This window comes from Schistocerca cancellata, unplaced genomic scaffold (assembly GCF_023864275.1).
Source record: "Schistocerca cancellata isolate TAMUIC-IGC-003103 unplaced genomic scaffold, iqSchCanc2.1 HiC_scaffold_320, whole genome shotgun sequence".
Taxonomy (NCBI): domain Eukaryota; kingdom Metazoa; phylum Arthropoda; class Insecta; order Orthoptera; family Acrididae; genus Schistocerca; species Schistocerca cancellata.
The window spans coordinates 158,507-172,196 of NW_026046338.1; the positions used below are offsets into that span (position 1 = coordinate 158,507).

General features: G+C 53.8%; 35 non-coding genes across 35 annotated transcripts; 28 read left to right on the forward strand and 7 right to left on the reverse strand.

The window, feature by feature from the left end:
- The first annotated feature begins 252 nt into the window (after positions 1 to 252).
- Trnae-uuc (transfer RNA glutamic acid (anticodon UUC)) lies at positions 253 to 324 on the forward strand. Its single transcript has one exon. It is a non-coding gene; the product is annotated as a tRNA-Glu (tRNA).
- A 200-nt stretch (positions 325 to 524) lies between these two features.
- On the forward strand, positions 525 to 598 carry Trnai-aau (transfer RNA isoleucine (anticodon AAU)). The gene has a single exon. It is a non-coding gene; the product is annotated as a tRNA-Ile (tRNA).
- Positions 599 to 1,180: 582 nt separating this feature from the next.
- On the reverse strand, positions 1,181 to 1,252 carry Trnag-ucc (transfer RNA glycine (anticodon UCC)). Its single transcript has one exon. It is a non-coding gene; the product is annotated as a tRNA-Gly (tRNA).
- Positions 1,253 to 1,602: 350 nt separating this feature from the next.
- Positions 1,603 to 1,673, forward strand: Trnag-gcc (transfer RNA glycine (anticodon GCC)). The gene has a single exon. It is a non-coding gene; the product is annotated as a tRNA-Gly (tRNA).
- A 161-nt stretch (positions 1,674 to 1,834) lies between these two features.
- On the forward strand, positions 1,835 to 1,907 carry Trnam-cau (transfer RNA methionine (anticodon CAU)). The gene has a single exon. It is a non-coding gene; the product is annotated as a tRNA-Met (tRNA).
- A 305-nt stretch (positions 1,908 to 2,212) lies between these two features.
- Positions 2,213 to 2,284, forward strand: Trnae-uuc (transfer RNA glutamic acid (anticodon UUC)). Its single transcript has one exon. It is a non-coding gene; the product is annotated as a tRNA-Glu (tRNA).
- A 200-nt stretch (positions 2,285 to 2,484) lies between these two features.
- On the forward strand, positions 2,485 to 2,558 carry Trnai-aau (transfer RNA isoleucine (anticodon AAU)). The gene has a single exon. It is a non-coding gene; the product is annotated as a tRNA-Ile (tRNA).
- A 582-nt stretch (positions 2,559 to 3,140) lies between these two features.
- Positions 3,141 to 3,212, reverse strand: Trnag-ucc (transfer RNA glycine (anticodon UCC)). The gene has a single exon. It is a non-coding gene; the product is annotated as a tRNA-Gly (tRNA).
- A 350-nt stretch (positions 3,213 to 3,562) lies between these two features.
- On the forward strand, positions 3,563 to 3,633 carry Trnag-gcc (transfer RNA glycine (anticodon GCC)). The gene has a single exon. It is a non-coding gene; the product is annotated as a tRNA-Gly (tRNA).
- A 161-nt stretch (positions 3,634 to 3,794) lies between these two features.
- Trnam-cau (transfer RNA methionine (anticodon CAU)) lies at positions 3,795 to 3,867 on the forward strand. Its single transcript has one exon. It is a non-coding gene; the product is annotated as a tRNA-Met (tRNA).
- Positions 3,868 to 4,172: 305 nt separating this feature from the next.
- Trnae-uuc (transfer RNA glutamic acid (anticodon UUC)) lies at positions 4,173 to 4,244 on the forward strand. The gene has a single exon. It is a non-coding gene; the product is annotated as a tRNA-Glu (tRNA).
- Positions 4,245 to 4,444: 200 nt separating this feature from the next.
- Trnai-aau (transfer RNA isoleucine (anticodon AAU)) lies at positions 4,445 to 4,518 on the forward strand. The gene has a single exon. It is a non-coding gene; the product is annotated as a tRNA-Ile (tRNA).
- Positions 4,519 to 5,100: 582 nt separating this feature from the next.
- Positions 5,101 to 5,172, reverse strand: Trnag-ucc (transfer RNA glycine (anticodon UCC)). The gene has a single exon. It is a non-coding gene; the product is annotated as a tRNA-Gly (tRNA).
- Positions 5,173 to 5,522: 350 nt separating this feature from the next.
- On the forward strand, positions 5,523 to 5,593 carry Trnag-gcc (transfer RNA glycine (anticodon GCC)). Its single transcript has one exon. It is a non-coding gene; the product is annotated as a tRNA-Gly (tRNA).
- Positions 5,594 to 5,754: 161 nt separating this feature from the next.
- On the forward strand, positions 5,755 to 5,827 carry Trnam-cau (transfer RNA methionine (anticodon CAU)). The gene has a single exon. It is a non-coding gene; the product is annotated as a tRNA-Met (tRNA).
- Positions 5,828 to 6,132: 305 nt separating this feature from the next.
- Positions 6,133 to 6,204, forward strand: Trnae-uuc (transfer RNA glutamic acid (anticodon UUC)). Its single transcript has one exon. It is a non-coding gene; the product is annotated as a tRNA-Glu (tRNA).
- Positions 6,205 to 6,404: 200 nt separating this feature from the next.
- Positions 6,405 to 6,478, forward strand: Trnai-aau (transfer RNA isoleucine (anticodon AAU)). The gene has a single exon. It is a non-coding gene; the product is annotated as a tRNA-Ile (tRNA).
- A 582-nt stretch (positions 6,479 to 7,060) lies between these two features.
- On the reverse strand, positions 7,061 to 7,132 carry Trnag-ucc (transfer RNA glycine (anticodon UCC)). The gene has a single exon. It is a non-coding gene; the product is annotated as a tRNA-Gly (tRNA).
- Positions 7,133 to 7,482: 350 nt separating this feature from the next.
- Trnag-gcc (transfer RNA glycine (anticodon GCC)) lies at positions 7,483 to 7,553 on the forward strand. Its single transcript has one exon. It is a non-coding gene; the product is annotated as a tRNA-Gly (tRNA).
- Positions 7,554 to 7,714: 161 nt separating this feature from the next.
- Positions 7,715 to 7,787, forward strand: Trnam-cau (transfer RNA methionine (anticodon CAU)). The gene has a single exon. It is a non-coding gene; the product is annotated as a tRNA-Met (tRNA).
- Positions 7,788 to 8,092: 305 nt separating this feature from the next.
- Positions 8,093 to 8,164, forward strand: Trnae-uuc (transfer RNA glutamic acid (anticodon UUC)). Its single transcript has one exon. It is a non-coding gene; the product is annotated as a tRNA-Glu (tRNA).
- A 200-nt stretch (positions 8,165 to 8,364) lies between these two features.
- Trnai-aau (transfer RNA isoleucine (anticodon AAU)) lies at positions 8,365 to 8,438 on the forward strand. Its single transcript has one exon. It is a non-coding gene; the product is annotated as a tRNA-Ile (tRNA).
- A 582-nt stretch (positions 8,439 to 9,020) lies between these two features.
- Trnag-ucc (transfer RNA glycine (anticodon UCC)) lies at positions 9,021 to 9,092 on the reverse strand. The gene has a single exon. It is a non-coding gene; the product is annotated as a tRNA-Gly (tRNA).
- Positions 9,093 to 9,442: 350 nt separating this feature from the next.
- Positions 9,443 to 9,513, forward strand: Trnag-gcc (transfer RNA glycine (anticodon GCC)). Its single transcript has one exon. It is a non-coding gene; the product is annotated as a tRNA-Gly (tRNA).
- Positions 9,514 to 9,674: 161 nt separating this feature from the next.
- Positions 9,675 to 9,747, forward strand: Trnam-cau (transfer RNA methionine (anticodon CAU)). Its single transcript has one exon. It is a non-coding gene; the product is annotated as a tRNA-Met (tRNA).
- Positions 9,748 to 10,052: 305 nt separating this feature from the next.
- Trnae-uuc (transfer RNA glutamic acid (anticodon UUC)) lies at positions 10,053 to 10,124 on the forward strand. Its single transcript has one exon. It is a non-coding gene; the product is annotated as a tRNA-Glu (tRNA).
- A 200-nt stretch (positions 10,125 to 10,324) lies between these two features.
- Trnai-aau (transfer RNA isoleucine (anticodon AAU)) lies at positions 10,325 to 10,398 on the forward strand. Its single transcript has one exon. It is a non-coding gene; the product is annotated as a tRNA-Ile (tRNA).
- A 582-nt stretch (positions 10,399 to 10,980) lies between these two features.
- Trnag-ucc (transfer RNA glycine (anticodon UCC)) lies at positions 10,981 to 11,052 on the reverse strand. Its single transcript has one exon. It is a non-coding gene; the product is annotated as a tRNA-Gly (tRNA).
- A 350-nt stretch (positions 11,053 to 11,402) lies between these two features.
- On the forward strand, positions 11,403 to 11,473 carry Trnag-gcc (transfer RNA glycine (anticodon GCC)). The gene has a single exon. It is a non-coding gene; the product is annotated as a tRNA-Gly (tRNA).
- A 161-nt stretch (positions 11,474 to 11,634) lies between these two features.
- Trnam-cau (transfer RNA methionine (anticodon CAU)) lies at positions 11,635 to 11,707 on the forward strand. Its single transcript has one exon. It is a non-coding gene; the product is annotated as a tRNA-Met (tRNA).
- A 305-nt stretch (positions 11,708 to 12,012) lies between these two features.
- On the forward strand, positions 12,013 to 12,084 carry Trnae-uuc (transfer RNA glutamic acid (anticodon UUC)). Its single transcript has one exon. It is a non-coding gene; the product is annotated as a tRNA-Glu (tRNA).
- Positions 12,085 to 12,284: 200 nt separating this feature from the next.
- On the forward strand, positions 12,285 to 12,358 carry Trnai-aau (transfer RNA isoleucine (anticodon AAU)). Its single transcript has one exon. It is a non-coding gene; the product is annotated as a tRNA-Ile (tRNA).
- A 582-nt stretch (positions 12,359 to 12,940) lies between these two features.
- Trnag-ucc (transfer RNA glycine (anticodon UCC)) lies at positions 12,941 to 13,012 on the reverse strand. Its single transcript has one exon. It is a non-coding gene; the product is annotated as a tRNA-Gly (tRNA).
- A 350-nt stretch (positions 13,013 to 13,362) lies between these two features.
- Positions 13,363 to 13,433, forward strand: Trnag-gcc (transfer RNA glycine (anticodon GCC)). Its single transcript has one exon. It is a non-coding gene; the product is annotated as a tRNA-Gly (tRNA).
- Positions 13,434 to 13,594: 161 nt separating this feature from the next.
- On the forward strand, positions 13,595 to 13,667 carry Trnam-cau (transfer RNA methionine (anticodon CAU)). Its single transcript has one exon. It is a non-coding gene; the product is annotated as a tRNA-Met (tRNA).
- The last annotated feature ends 23 nt before the right edge of the window (positions 13,668 to 13,690 follow it).

Sequence of the window (13,690 nt, forward strand, 5' to 3'; positions counted from 1 at the left end):
TTGTTTGTTATCCACAACGTTTCAACGCTTCAGCGGGAAAATGTTTACTTCCTCTTATTGCTACTTACAGCTTCCCTTTTCCTCTTCTCCCAGCACAGCATGAAGCCAAAAGCATTGCTCTGCGACGTTTGAGGTGCGCGCCTTGCCAGTCAGTATGTGCAAAGATGCTCGCAAAGAGAGAAGGGCGCCGACGTGGCACTCGACACGAAGTGCGACAAGCGACCGTACGAACGGTCCAATGGAACGACCACATCCGGTGTGGTCTAGTGGCTAGGATACCTGGCTTTCACCCAGGAGGCCCGGGTTCGATTCACGGTACCGGAACGGAATTTTTTTTCCACACGAATCGTGACAAGTTTGAGCTGTCCGAGCGGCCGTTTCCCGTCCTGCTCGCAATATAGCTACTGTTTCGTGACCGTCAGCAGAATATAGACTAGGGAAGCAGACACACGACGACCATAGAAATGGTGTATGGCTTCATGCCAGCTGTTTCCAGTTTAGGGCTGAGCAACTGCATCTGCCGAGGCCCGTTAGCTCAGTTGGTTAGAGCGTCGTGCTAATAACGCGAAGGTCGCGGGTTCGATCCCCCCACGGGCCACTACTCTTTTACTACTACGAAAAGGCAGCGCCGATTTCAGCTGGCGAGTGTGATGACCAAAAGATCATCACCATGCGTGGAAGTTGACAGAGGATCCGAACCCGACTTGTCGGGAAGCGCTACAGCATTCACTCGGCAATGGGCATAATATTTTGAATACACTGGTTCTCAACCGATGAAGAGAAAATGAAAGAAAATGTCTGATTGCCGATGCGTAACAACTTTGGCCCTTGTCAGTACTTGGGCGGGTGAGCGCATGGGAACACAGGGTACTATTGGCAGTTTTACTTGCTATTTTTCTTTTCGGAGCTACAGCCCGATTCGGTCAGGGAGACGCCACCGTGAAATGAAGGGGCGTGCTGTGTGTCCATCGCCTCGCCTCTCCTCCCCTCTCTCAGTCGTTTATCGTGCTTGTCGTTTTGATATAGGCCGATTTGAGAGCGTCAGCTCTCGCGTCAGCTGAGCAAAGTCGAGACAAGTCGAGACACACTAAGGGCTGGTATGCAGCGAGTAAGAGGGGGGAAAAAACAATAATTTAAGAGCGCGCGGCAAAAGTACTCATACGCGAAATTAAAAGCCTGCTGCGGTGGCCGGGAATCGAACCCAGATCAACTGCTTGGAAGGCAACTATGCTGACCATTACACCACCACCGCACAAGCGAGCGCCACGACGCCGCGCGGTGTCGGCTTCCCGCCTGTCGGCAGCGGCCGAAGGTGATCGTACCTGCAGGCGCATTTCGAGGTAGGCTAGGGGAACACATCCAGTTGCATTCGGACGGCGTATCCACGCACACTTCGCATCCTTTGGCAAGAGTCGGCGCCGGCGACGCAAGAGTACGCAGAGGACCGCGTTCTGGCGGCATTTTTAAGCAGTGCAGTGCAGTGCAGTGCAGGATTCAGCGTCTGCAGCGTCTTCCGCACAGAATGCTACGGCGCTTGACGGCAGCCCCACTTTCCCTTGAGACATCTGCTCGGGAAGCAGCGTGAAGTTACCGCTGGCCCGAGCATCGGTGGTTCAGTGGTAGAATGCTCGCCTGCCACGCGGGCGGCCCGGGTTCGATTCCCGGCCGATGCATCATTTTGCTTTTCCCGCGATAATGCTGCCGCAACACCGCAATCAACTGGGCCGGCAATGAAATTGTAGCAACAGAACACGTTATCCAGGAAGAACAGTGTTTCTACGTCTAATATTGGGTACGCAACTTACCTAGTTTCCAGGAGAAACGGTTCACCCGTGGCTCGGTAGCGCAGTAGGCAGCGCGTAAGTCTCATAATCTTAAGGTCGTGAGTTCGATCCTCACCCGGGGCATTTAATTTTCTGTGACTGATGGTGGTGCTGTTGCTGGGGCGCCAACGTATTTCTTGTTTGTTATCCACAACGTTTCAACGCTTCAGCGGGAAAATGTTTACTTCCTCTTATTGCTACTTACAGCTTCCCTTTTCCTCTTCTCCCAGCACAGCATGAAGCCAAAAGCATTGCTCTGCGACGTTTGAGGTGCGCGCCTTGCCAGTCAGTATGTGCAAAGATGCTCGCAAAGAGAGAAGGGCGCCGACGTGGCACTCGACACGAAGTGCGACAAGCGACCGTACGAACGGTCCAATGGAACGACCACATCCGGTGTGGTCTAGTGGCTAGGATACCTGGCTTTCACCCAGGAGGCCCGGGTTCGATTCCCGGTACCGGAACGGAATTTTTTTTCCACACGAATCGTGACAAGTTTGAGCTGTCCGAGCGGCCGTTTCCCGTCCTGCTCGCAATATAGCTACTGTTTCGTGACCGTCAGCAGAATATAGACTAGGGAAGCAGACACACGACGACCATAGAAATGGTGTATGGCTTCATGCCAGCTGTTTCCAGTTTAGGGCTGAGCAACTGCATCTGCCGAGGCCCGTTAGCTCAGTTGGTTAGAGCGTCGTGCTAATAACGCGAAGGTCGCGGGTTCGATCCCCCCACGGGCCACTACTCTTTTACTACTACGAAAAGGCAGCGCCGATTTCAGCTGGCGAGTGTGATGACCAAAAGATCATCACCATGCGTGGAAGTTGACAGAGGATCCGAACCCGACTTGTCGGGAAGCGCTACAGCATTCACTCGGCAATGGGCATAATATTTTGAATACACTGGTTCTCAACCGATGAAGAGAAAATGAAAGAAAATGTCTGATTGCCGATGCGTAACAACTTTGGCCCTTGTCAGTACTTGGGCGGGTGAGCGCATGGGAACACAGGGTACTATTGGCAGTTTTACTTCCTATTTTTCTTTTCGGAGCTACAGCCCGATTCGGTCAGGGAGACGCCACCGTGAAATGAAGGGGCGTGCTGTGTGTCCATCGCCTCGCCTCTCCTCCCCTCTCTCAGTCGTTTATCGTGCTTGTCGTTTTGATATAGGCCGATTTGAGAGCGTCAGCTCTCGCGTCAGCTGAGCAAAGTCGAGACAAGTCGAGACACACTAAGGGCTGGTATGCAGCGAGTAAGAGGGGGGAAAAAACAATAATTTAAGAGCGCGCGGCAAAAGTACTCATACGCGAAATTAAAAGCCTGCTGCGGTGGCCGGGAATCGAACCCAGATCAACTGCTTGGAAGGCAACTATGCTGACCATTACACCACCACCGCACAAGCGAGCGCCACGACGCCGCGCGGTGTCGGCTTCCCGCCTGTCGGCAGCGGCCGAAGGTGATCGTACCTGCAGGCGCATTTCGAGGTAGGCTAGGGGAACACATCCAGTTGCATTCGGACGGCGTATCCACGCACACTTCGCATCCTTTGGCAAGAGTCGGCGCCGGCGACGCAAGAGTACGCAGAGGACCGCGTTCTGGCGGCATTTTTAAGCAGTGCAGTGCAGTGCAGTGCAGGATTCAGCGTCTGCAGCGTCTTCCGCACAGAATGCTACGGCGCTTGACGGCAGCCCCACTTTCCCTTGAGACATCTGCTCGGGAAGCAGCGTGAAGTTACCGCTGGCCCGAGCATCGGTGGTTCAGTGGTAGAATGCTCGCCTGCCACGCGGGCGGCCCGGGTTCGATTCCCGGCCGATGCATCATTTTGCTTTTCCCGCGATAATGCTGCCGCAACACCGCAATCAACTGGGCCGGCAATGAAATTGTAGCAACAGAACACGTTATCCAGGAAGAACAGTGTTTCTACGTCTAATATTGGGTACGCAACTTACCTAGTTTCCAGGAGAAACGGTTCACCCGTGGCTCGGTAGCGCAGTAGGCAGCGCGTAAGTCTCATAATCTTAAGGTCGTGAGTTCGATCCTCACCCGGGGCATTTAATTTTCTGTGACTGATGGTGGTGCTGTTGCTGGGGCGCCAACGTATTTCTTGTTTGTTATCCACAACGTTTCAACGCTTCAGCGGGAAAATGTTTACTTCCTCTTATTGCTACTTACAGCTTCCCTTTTCCTCTTCTCCCAGCACAGCATGAAGCCAAAAGCATTGCTCTGCGACGTTTGAGGTGCGCGCCTTGCCAGTCAGTATGTGCAAAGATGCTCGCAAAGAGAGAAGGGCGCCGACGTGGCACTCGACACGAAGTGCGACAAGCGACCGTACGAACGGTCCAATGGAACGACCACATCCGGTGTGGTCTAGTGGCTAGGATACCTGGCTTTCACCCAGGAGGCCCGGGTTCGATTCACGGTACCGGAACGGAATTTTTTTTCCACACGAATCGTGACAAGTTTGAGCTGTCCGAGCGGCCGTTTCCCGTCCTGCTCGCAATATAGCTACTGTTTCGTGACCGTCAGCAGAATATAGACTAGGGAAGCAGACACACGACGACCATAGAAATGGTGTATGGCTTCATGCCAGCTGTTTCCAGTTTAGGGCTGAGCAACTGCATCTGCCGAGGCCCGTTAGCTCAGTTGGTTAGAGCGTCGTGCTAATAACGCGAAGGTCGCGGGTTCGATCCCCCCACGGGCCACTACTCTTTTACTACTACGAAAAGGCAGCGCCGATTTCAGCTGGCGAGTGTGATGACCAAAAGATCATCACCATGCGTGGAAGTTGACAGAGGATCCGAACCCGACTTGTCGGGAAGCGCTACAGCATTCACTCGGCAATGGGCATAATATTTTGAATACACTGGTTCTCAACCGATGAAGAGAAAATGAAAGAAAATGTCTGATTGCCGATGCGTAACAACTTTGGCCCTTGTCAGTACTTGGGCGGGTGAGCGCATGGGAACACAGGGTACTATTGGCAGTTTTACTTCCTATTTTTCTTTTCGGAGCTACAGCCCGATTCGGTCAGGGAGACGCCACCGTGAAATGAAGGGGCGTGCTGTGTGTCCATCGCCTCGCCTCTCCTCCCCTCTCTCAGTCGTTTATCGTGCTTGTCGTTTTGATATAGGCCGATTTGAGAGCGTCAGCTCTCGCGTCAGCTGAGCAAAGTCGAGACAAGTCGAGACACACTAAGGGCTGGTATGCAGCGAGTAAGAGGGGGGAAAAAACAATAATTTAAGAGCGCGCGGCAAAAGTACTCATACGCGAAATTAAAAGCCTGCTGCGGTGGCCGGGAATCGAACCCAGATCAACTGCTTGGAAGGCAACTATGCTGACCATTACACCACCACCGCACAAGCGAGCGCCACGACGCCGCGCGGTGTCGGCTTCCCGCCTGTCGGCAGCGGCCGAAGGTGATCGTACCTGCAGGCGCATTTCGAGGTAGGCTAGGGGAACACATCCAGTTGCATTCGGACGGCGTATCCACGCACACTTCGCATCCTTTGGCAAGAGTCGGCGCCGGCGACGCAAGAGTACGCAGAGGACCGCGTTCTGGCGGCATTTTTAAGCAGTGCAGTGCAGTGCAGTGCAGGATTCAGCGTCTGCAGCGTCTTCCGCACAGAATGCTACGGCGCTTGACGGCAGCCCCACTTTCCCTTGAGACATCTGCTCGGGAAGCAGCGTGAAGTTACCGCTGGCCCGAGCATCGGTGGTTCAGTGGTAGAATGCTCGCCTGCCACGCGGGCGGCCCGGGTTCGATTCCCGGCCGATGCATCATTTTGCTTTTCCCGCGATAATGCTGCCGCAACACCGCAATCAACTGGGCCGGCAATGAAATTGTAGCAACAGAACACGTTATCCAGGAAGAACAGTGTTTCTACGTCTAATATTGGGTACGCAACTTACCTAGTTTCCAGGAGAAACGGTTCACCCGTGGCTCGGTAGCGCAGTAGGCAGCGCGTAAGTCTCATAATCTTAAGGTCGTGAGTTCGATCCTCACCCGGGGCATTTAATTTTCTGTGACTGATGGTGGTGCTGTTGCTGGGGCGCCAACGTATTTCTTGTTTGTTATCCACAACGTTTCAACGCTTCAGCGGGAAAATGTTTACTTCCTCTTATTGCTACTTACAGCTTCCCTTTTCCTCTTCTCCCAGCACAGCATGAAGCCAAAAGCATTGCTCTGCGACGTTTGAGGTGCGCGCCTTGCCAGTCAGTATGTGCAAAGATGCTCGCAAAGAGAGAAGGGCGCCGACGTGGCACTCGACACGAAGTGCGACAAGCGACCGTACGAACGGTCCAATGGAACGACCACATCCGGTGTGGTCTAGTGGCTAGGATACCTGGCTTTCACCCAGGAGGCCCGGGTTCGATTCCCGGTACCGGAACGGAATTTTTTTTCCACACGAATCGTGACAAGTTTGAGCTGTCCGAGCGGCCGTTTCCCGTCCTGCTCGCAATATAGCTACTGTTTCGTGACCGTCAGCAGAATATAGACTAGGGAAGCAGACACACGACGACCATAGAAATGGTGTATGGCTTCATGCCAGCTGTTTCCAGTTTAGGGCTGAGCAACTGCATCTGCCGAGGCCCGTTAGCTCAGTTGGTTAGAGCGTCGTGCTAATAACGCGAAGGTCGCGGGTTCGATCCCCCCACGGGCCACTACTCTTTTACTACTACGAAAAGGCAGCGCCGATTTCAGCTGGCGAGTGTGATGACCAAAAGATCATCACCATGCGTGGAAGTTGACAGAGGATCCGAACCCGACTTGTCGGGAAGCGCTACAGCATTCACTCGGCAATGGGCATAATATTTTGAATACACTGGTTCTCAACCGATGAAGAGAAAATGAAAGAAAATGTCTGATTGCCGATGCGTAACAACTTTGGCCCTTGTCAGTACTTGGGCGGGTGAGCGCATGGGAACACAGGGTACTATTGGCAGTTTTACTTCCTATTTTTCTTTTCGGAGCTACAGCCCGATTCGGTCAGGGAGACGCCACCGTGAAATGAAGGGGCGTGCTGTGTGTCCATCGCCTCGCCTCTCCTCCCCTCTCTCAGTCGTTTATCGTGCTTGTCGTTTTGATATAGGCCGATTTGAGAGCGTCAGCTCTCGCGTCAGCTGAGCAAAGTCGAGACAAGTCGAGACACACTAAGGGCTGGTATGCAGCGAGTAAGAGGGGGGAAAAAACAATAATTTAAGAGCGCGCGGCAAAAGTACTCATACGCGAAATTAAAAGCCTGCTGCGGTGGCCGGGAATCGAACCCGGATCAACTGCTTGGAAGGCAACTATGCTGACCATTACACCACCACCGCACAAGCGAGCGCCACGACGCCGCGCGGTGTCGGCTTCCCGCCTGTCGGCAGCGGCCGAAGGTGATCGTACCTGCAGGCGCATTTCGAGGTAGGCTAGGGGAACACATCCAGTTGCATTCGGACGGCGTATCCACGCACACTTCGCATCCTTTGGCAAGAGTCGGCGCCGGCGACGCAAGAGTACGCAGAGGACCGCGTTCTGGCGGCATTTTTAAGCAGTGCAGTGCAGTGCAGTGCAGGATTCAGCGTCTGCAGCGTCTTCCGCACAGAATGCTACGGCGCTTGACGGCAGCCCCACTTTCCCTTGAGACATCTGCTCGGGAAGCAGCGTGAAGTTACCGCTGGCCCGAGCATCGGTGGTTCAGTGGTAGAATGCTCGCCTGCCACGCGGGCGGCCCGGGTTCGATTCCCGGCCGATGCATCATTTTGCTTTTCCCGCGATAATGCTGCCGCAACACCGCAATCAACTGGGCCGGCAATGAAATTGTAGCAACAGAACACGTTATCCAGGAAGAACAGTGTTTCTACGTCTAATATTGGGTACGCAACTTACCCAGTTTCCAGGAGAAACCCTTCACCCGTGCCTCGGTAGCGCAGTAGGCAGCGCGTAAGTCTCATAATCTTAAGGTCGTGAGTTCGATCCTCACCCGGGGCATTTAATTTTCTGTGACTGATGGTGGTGCTGTTGCTGGGGCGCCAACGTATTTCTTGTTTGTTATCCACAACGTTTCAACGCTTCAGCGGGAAAATGTTTACTTCCTCTTATTGCTACTTACAGCTTCCCTTTTCCTCTTCTCCCAGCACAGCATGAAGCCAAAAGCATTGCTCTGCGACGTTTGAGGTGCGCGCCTTGCCAGTCAGTATGTGCAAAGATGCTCGCAAAGAGAGAAGGGCGCCGACGTGGCACTCGACACGAAGTGCGACAAGCGACCGTACGAACGGTCCAATGGAACGACCACATCCGGTGTGGTCTAGTGGCTAGGATACCTGGCTTTCACCCAGGAGGCCCGGGTTCGATTCCCGGTACCGGAACGGAATTTTTTTTCCACACGAATCGTGACAAGTTTGAGCTGTCCGAGCGGCCGTTTCCCGTCCTGCTCGCAATATAGCTACTGTTTCGTGACCGTCAGCAGAATATAGACTAGGGAAGCAGACACACGACGACCATAGAAATGGTGTATGGCTTCATGCCAGCTGTTTCCAGTTTAGGGCTGAGCAACTGCATCTGCCGAGGCCCGTTAGCTCAGTTGGTTAGAGCGTCGTGCTAATAACGCGAAGGTCGCGGGTTCGATCCCCCCACGGGCCACTACTCTTTTACTACTACGAAAAGGCAGCGCCGATTTCAGCTGGCGAGTGTGATGACCAAAAGATCATCACCATGCGTGGAAGTTGACAGAGGATCCGAACCCGACTTGTCGGGAAGCGCTACAGCATTCACTCGGCAATGGGCATAATATTTTGAATACACTGGTTCTCAACCGATGAAGAGAAAATGAAAGAAAATGTCTGATTGCCGATGCGTAACAACTTTGGCCCTTGTCAGTACTTGGGCGGGTGAGCGCATGGGAACACAGGGTACTATTGGCAGTTTTACTTCCTATTTTTCTTTTCGGAGCTACAGCCCGATTCGGTCAGGGAGACGCCACCGTGAAATGAAGGGGCGTGCTGTGTGTCCATCGCCTCGCCTCTCCTCCCCTCTCTCAGTCGTTTATCGTGCTTGTCGTTTTGATATAGGCCGATTTGAGAGCGTCAGCTCTCGCGTCAGCTGAGCAAAGTCGAGACAAGTCGAGACACACTAAGGGCTGGTATGCAGCGAGTAAGAGGGGGGAAAAAACAATAATTTAAGAGCGCGCGGCAAAAGTACTCATACGCGAAATTAAAAGCCTGCTGCGGTGGCCGGGAATCGAACCCGGATCAACTGCTTGGAAGGCAACTATGCTGACCATTACACCACCACCGCACAAGCGAGCGCCACGACGCCGCGCGGTGTCGGCTTCCCGCCTGTCGGCAGCGGCCGAAGGTGATCGTACCTGCAGGCGCATTTCGAGGTAGGCTAGGGGAACACATCCAGTTGCATTCGGACGGCGTATCCACGCACACTTCGCATCCTTTGGCAAGAGTCGGCGCCGGCGACGCAAGAGTACGCAGAGGACCGCGTTCTGGCGGCATTTTTAAGCAGTGCAGTGCAGTGCAGTGCAGGATTCAGCGTCTGCAGCGTCTTCCGCACAGAATGCTACGGCGCTTGACGGCAGCCCCACTTTCCCTTGAGACATCTGCTCGGGAAGCAGCGTGAAGTTACCGCTGGCCCGAGCATCGGTGGTTCAGTGGTAGAATGCTCGCCTGCCACGCGGGCGGCCCGGGTTCGATTCCCGGCCGATGCATCATTTTGCTTTTCCCGCGATAATGCTGCCGCAACACCGCAATCAACTGGGCCGGCAATGAAATTGTAGCAACAGAACACGTTATCCAGGAAGAACAGTGTTTCTACGTCTAATATTGGGTACGCAACTTACCCAGTTTCCAGGAGAAACCCTTCACCCGTGCCTCGGTAGCGCAGTAGGCAGCGCGTAAGTCTCATAATCTTAAGGTCGTGAGTTCGATCCTCACCCGGGGCATTTAATTTTCTGTGACTGATGGTGGTGCTGTTGCTGGGGCGCCAACGTATTTCTTGTTTGTTATCCACAACGTTTCAACGCTTCAGCGGGAAAATGTTTACTTCCTCTTATTGCTACTTACAGCTTCCCTTTTCCTCTTCTCCCAGCACAGCATGAAGCCAAAAGCATTGCTCTGCGACGTTTGAGGTGCGCGCCTTGCCAGTCAGTATGTGCAAAGATGCTCGCAAAGAGAGAAGGGCGCCGACGTGGCACTCGACACGAAGTGCGACAAGCGACCGTACGAACGGTCCAATGGAACGACCACATCCGGTGTGGTCTAGTGGCTAGGATACCTGGCTTTCACCCAGGAGGCCCGGGTTCGATTCCCGGTACCGGAACGGAATTTTTTTTCCACACGAATCGTGACAAGTTTGAGCTGTCCGAGCGGCCGTTTCCCGTCCTGCTCGCAATATAGCTACTGTTTCGTGACCGTCAGCAGAATATAGACTAGGGAAGCAGACACACGACGACCATAGAAATGGTGTATGGCTTCATGCCAGCTGTTTCCAGTTTAGGGCTGAGCAACTGCATCTGCCGAGGCCCGTTAGCTCAGTTGGTTAGAGCGTCGTGCTAATAACGCGAAGGTCGCGGGTTCGATCCCCCCACGGGCCACTACTCTTTTACTACTACGAAAAGGCAGCGCCGATTTCAGCTGGCGAGTGTGATGACCAAAAGATCATCACCATGCGTGGAAGTTGACAGAGGATCCGAACCCGACTTGTCGGGAAGCGCTACAGCATTCACTCGGCAATGGGCATAATATTTTGAATACACTGGTTCTCAACCGATGAAGAGAAAATGAAAGAAAATGTCTGATTGCCGATGCGTAACAACTTTGGCCCTTGTCAGTACTTGGGCGGGTGAGCGCATGGGAACACAGGGTACTATTGGCAGTTTTACTTCCTATTTTTCTTTTCGGAGCTACAGCCCGATTCGGTCAGGGAGACGCCACCGTGAAATGAAGGGGCGTGCTGTGTGTCCATCGCCTCGCCTCTCCTCCCCTCTCTCAGTCGTTTATCGTGCTTGTCGTTTTGATATAGGCCGATTTGAGAGCGTCAGCTCTCGCGTCAGCTGAGCAAAGTCGAGACAAGTCGAGACACACTAAGGGCTGGTATGCAGCGAGTAAGAGGGGGGAAAAAACAATAATTTAAGAGCGCGCGGCAAAAGTACTCATACGCGAAATTAAAAGCCTGCTGCGGTGGCCGGGAATCGAACCCGGATCAACTGCTTGGAAGGCAACTATGCTGACCATTACACCACCACCGCACAAGCGAGCGCCACGACGCCGCGCGGTGTCGGCTTCCCGCCTGTCGGCAGCGGCCGAAGGTGATCGTACCTGCAGGCGCATTTCGAGGTAGGCTAGGGGAACACATCCAGTTGCATTCGGACGGCGTATCCACGCACACTTCGCATCCTTTGGCAAGAGTCGGCGCCGGCGACGCAAGAGTACGCAGAGGACCGCGTTCTGGCGGCATTTTTAAGCAGTGCAGTGCAGTGCAGTGCAGGATTCAGCGTCTGCAGCGTCTTCCGCACAGAATGCTACGGCGCTTGACGGCAGCCCCACTTTCCCTTGAGACATCTGCTCGGGAAGCAGCGTGAAGTTACCGCTGGCCCGAGCATCGGTGGTTCAGTGGTAGAATGCTCGCCTGCCACGCGGGCGGCCCGGGTTCGATTCCCGGCCGATGCATCATTTTGCTTTTCCCGCGATAATGCTGCCGCAACACCGCAATCAACTGGGCCGGCAATGAAATTGTAGCAACAGAACACGTTATCCAGGAAGAACAGTGTTTCTACGTCTAATATTGGGTACGCAACTTACCCAGTTTCCAGGAGAAACCCTTCACCCGTGCCTCGGTAGCGCAGTAGGCAGCGCGTAAGTCTCATAATCTTAAGGTCGTGAGTTCGATCCTCACCCGGGGCATTTAATTTTCTGTGACTGATGGTGGTGCTGTTGCTGGGGCGCCAACGTATTTCTTGTTTGTTATCCACAACGTTTCAACGCTTCAGCGGGAAAATGTTTACTTCCTCTTATTGCTACTTACAGCTTCCCTTTTCCTCTTCTCCCAGCACAGCATGAAGCCAAAAGCATTGCTCTGCGACGTTTGAGGTGCGCGCCTTGCCAGTCAGTATGTGCAAAGATGCTCGCAAAGAGAGAAGGGCGCCGACGTGGCACTCGACACGAAGTGCGACAAGCGACCGTACGAACGGTCCAATGGAACGACCACATCCGGTGTGGTCTAGTGGCTAGGATACCTGGCTTTCACCCAGGAGGCCCGGGTTCGATTCCCGGTACCGGAACGGAATTTTTTTTCCACACGAATCGTGACAAGTTTGAGCTGTCCGAGCGGCCGTTTCCCGTCCTGCTCGCAATATAGCTACTGTTTCGTGACCGTCAGCAGAATATAGACTAGGGAAGCAGACACACGACGACCATAGAAATGGTGTATGGCTTCATGCCAGCTGTTTCCAGTTTAGGGCTGAGCAACTGCATCTGCCGAGGCCCGTTAGCTCAGTTGGTTAGAGCGTCGTGCTAATAACGCGAAGGTCGCGGGTTCGATCCCCCCACGGGCCACTACTCTTTTACTACTACGAAAAGGCAGCGCCGATTTCAGCTGGCGAGTGTGATGACCAAAAGATCATCACCATGCGTGGAAGTTGACAGAGGATCCGAACCCGACTTGTCGGGAAGCGCTACAGCATTCACTCGGCAATGGGCATAATATTTTGAATACACTGGTTCTCAACCGATGAAGAGAAAATGAAAGAAAATGTCTGATTGCCGATGCGTAACAACTTTGGCCCTTGTCAGTACTTGGGCGGGTGAGCGCATGGGAACACAGGGTACTATTGGCAGTTTTACTTCCTATTTTTCTTTTCGGAGCTACAGCCCGATTCGGTCAGGGAGACGCCACCGTGAAATGAAGGGGCGTGCTGTGTGTCCATCGCCTCGCCTCTCCTCCCCTCTCTCAGTCGTTTATCGTGCTTGTCGTTTTGATATAGGCCGATTTGAGAGCGTCAGCTCTCGCGTCAGCTGAGCAAAGTCGAGACAAGTCGAGACACACTAAGGGCTGGTATGCAGCGAGTAAGAGGGGGGAAAAAACAATAATTTAAGAGCGCGCGGCAAAAGTACTCATACGCGAAATTAAAAGCCTGCTGCGGTGGCCGGGAATCGAACCCGGATCAACTGCTTGGAAGGCAACTATGCTGACCATTACACCACCACCGCACAAGCGAGCGCCACGACGCCGCGCGGTGTCGGCTTCCCGCCTGTCGGCAGCGGCCGAAGGTGATCGTACCTGCAGGCGCATTTCGAGGTAGGCTAGGGGAACACATCCAGTTGCATTCGGACGGCGTATCCACGCACACTTCGCATCCTTTGGCAAGAGTCGGCGCCGGCGACGCAAGAGTACGCAGAGGACCGCGTTCTGGCGGCATTTTTAAGCAGTGCAGTGCAGTGCAGTGCAGGATTCAGCGTCTGCAGCGTCTTCCGCACAGAATGCTACGGCGCTTGACGGCAGCCCCACTTTCCCTTGAGACATCTGCTCGGGAAGCAGCGTGAAGTTACCGCTGGCCCGAGCATCGGTGGTTCAGTGGTAGAATGCTCGCCTGCCACGCGGGCGGCCCGGGTTCGATTCCCGGCCGATGCATTATTTTGCTTTTCCCGCGATAATGCTGCCGCAACACCGCAATCAACTGGGCCGGCAATGAAATTGTAGCAACAGAACACGTTATCCAGGAAGAACAGTGTTTCTACGTCTAATATTGGGTACGCAACTTACCCAGTTTCCAGGAGAAACCCTTCACCCCTGCCTCGGTAGCGCAGTAGGCAGCGCGTAAGTCTCATAATCTTAAGGTCTTGAGTTCGATCCTCACCCGGGGCATTTAATTTTCTGTGACTGATGGT